The sequence below is a fragment of the Cervus elaphus genome, chromosome 29, assembly GCF_910594005.1.
Source record: "Cervus elaphus chromosome 29, mCerEla1.1, whole genome shotgun sequence".
Classification (NCBI taxonomy): domain Eukaryota; kingdom Metazoa; phylum Chordata; class Mammalia; order Artiodactyla; family Cervidae; genus Cervus; species Cervus elaphus.
The window spans coordinates 43509076-43512092 of record NC_057843.1 but is presented as its reverse complement, the minus strand read 5'-3'; positions in this window follow the sequence as shown (position 1 = coordinate 43512092).

The following is a 3017-nucleotide window of genomic DNA, read 5'->3' as shown; positions in this document are numbered from 1 at the left end:
AAGATGTTCAACATCCCTAATTATTAGGGAAATGCAAATCAAAACGACAATGAGATATATCACCTCACATCAGCCAGAATGGCTATCATCAAAAAATCCACAAATAATAAATGCTGGAGAGGGTGTGGAGAGAAGGGGAACCCTCGTACACTGTTGGTGGGAATGTAGATTGGTACAGCTGTTATGGAAAACAGTATGGAGGTTCCTTAAATAACTGAAAATAGAACTACCACATGACCCTGCAATCCCACTCCTGGACATATATCTGGAGAGAAACATGATCCATAAGGATACATGCACCCCAATGGTCATTGCAGCACTGTTTACTATATCCATGACATGGAAGCAACATAAATGTCCATGGACAGAGGAGTGGATAGAGAATATGTGGTGTGTGTGTATATATATATATGTATATATATATATATACACAATGGAATATTATTCAGCCATTAAAAGAATGAAATAATGCCATATGCTGTAACATGGATGGACCGAGAGAGTATCATACTGAGTGAAATAAGTCAGAGAAAGAGAGATCTTGTATGACATTCCTTATATGTGGAATCTAAAAAGAAATGATACAAATGAACTTAAAAAACAGAAAGAGACTCATAGACCTATAAAATGAACTTATGGTTGCTGGAGGAAAGAGACGGGGAATTTGGGATCAACATTTATACACTGCTGTGTTTGAAATGGATAGCCAACAAAGACCTAGTGTATAGCACATGGAACTCTGCTCAATGTTATGTGGCAGCCTGGATGGGAGGAGGGTGTGGGGGAGAATGGATACATGTATCTGTATGGCTGAGTCCCTTCACTCTTCACCTGAAATTATCACAATATTGTTAATTGGCTATACCCCAATATAAAATAAAAAGTTTAAAAGAAAAAAAAATTCAGCAATGCAAATGCATGGCACAAAAATTTGAATGTTGCCATTTAATTTTTGTTTCAGGTATTAGAAACTTAAAATTCTGTAAGTATTGATATCCCTAGTTAGTATTTAATAACAGTCTAAATAAATGTTTCTATGATGCTCATATTATGGAAATGCCTTGTTTTGTTTGGTGCAGTATAACACATGTCCTTGAATGTGTTTCCAATGCATAGATGCTATTTTTACTGATTATTTTTGCTTTTAATTTCATCTATTTATGCAAACATCTGGGTATGCTATCTCATTTTTCTTAGCTGTTACACTAATCCTAGTTAGCCCTAAAATACAACACAGGTCTATTTCCCTGGGTATATTAACACGCCAAGATGTTTCAGTTCAATATGTAACCTTGTAATTTTAACATCTACTGTTTTCATACTTTCTTATTCTCATTTAACACATACAGCTCTTAAATTCTTATACAAAATCCAACTATCTTTTTTTTGTTTCCTACTTTTTCCCTGCATAAGTCTCTTCCTTTGTTACTGCTTTTTTCATCTGTATAGAGCCTTCATATATGAGGTTATATAACACATACAGGGTATATACATATGTAGGTTATTACATATGTGAGGTTATATAGTATAAGGGGTTAGAAGTGTGGGCTCTTTAAGTTGGCTAGACTCCCTATATTTATTTAAGTTAAAAATTTTATTGAAATATAGTTGATTTACAATGTTGTGTTAGTTTCAGGTACATAGCAAAGTGAGTCAGCCATACATAGACACATATTCAAAAGGGCTTCCCTAATAGCTCAGATGGTAAAGATTCTGCTTGCAATGACCGGGCTCGCTCCTTGGGTCAGGAAGATCCCCTGGAGAGGGAAATGGCAACCCACTCCAGTCTTCTTGCCTGGAGAATCCCATGGCCAGAGGAGCCTGGCAGGTTATAGTCCATGGGGTCACAAAGAGTCGGACACAACTGAGCGACTAACACACATATTCACTTTAATTTTTTTTTGAACTTTTTATTTTGTATTGGAGTATAGCTGATTAACAATATTATGATAATTTCAGGTGAACAGTGAAGGGACTCAGCCATACAGATACATGTATCCATTCTCCCCCAAACCCTCCTACCATCCAGGCTGCCACATAACATTGAGCAGAGTTCCATGTGCTATACAGTAGGTCCTTGCTGGTTATCCATTTTAAATACAGAAGTGTGTACACGTTGATCCCAAACTCCCTAACTATCTCTTCCCCCGGGCAACCTTGAGTTCGTATTCTAAGTCTGTGAGTCTCTTTCTATTTTGTACATTTGTATCATTTCTTTCTAGAGTCCACATATAAGGGATGTCAAACGATTTTTCTCCTTCTCTGTCGGACTGACTTCACTCAATAAGGCAGTCTCTAGGTCTAGGTTTTAGAAAAATTTGGAGGCTTTATACATTTTATTATTTATATATAATGTAGGTTATTAGATTATGTTTGCTCAAGACTACCATGCCTATTTACTAAGTCTAACATGATGCAAAGGGTATCCTCTTTTTTTGGATTCTTTCCCATATAGGCCGTTAGAGTATTGAGTAGAGTTCCCTGTGCTATACAGTAAGTCCTTATCAGTTATCTATTTTATATATAGTAGTATGTATATGCCACCTACTTCATACATAGTAGTGTACAAACATCAATCCCAACTTTCCAACCTATCCTACCCACACTTTGGTATCCATATATTTGTTCTCTATGTCTCTGTCTATATATCTTCTTTGCAAACAGGTTCATCTGTACAATTTTTCTAGATTCCACATATATGCGCTAATATATATTTGTTTTTCTGACTTACTTCACTCTGTATAACAGTCTCTAGGCCCATCCATGCCTCTGCAAATGTTACTATTTTGTACCTTTTGCTTCCCTAGTGTCTCAGAATCTGCCTGCAATGCAAGAATCCCGGGTTTGATCCCTGGATTGGGAAGATCCCCTGGAGAAGGAAATGGCAATCCACTCCAGTATTCTTGCCTGGGAAAGTCCCTAGAGAGAGGAGCCTGGCGGGCTACAGTCCATGGGGTCGCAAAGAGTCAGACACAACTGAGCGATTAATACTGTACTATGGCGAAGTAATACTTTAT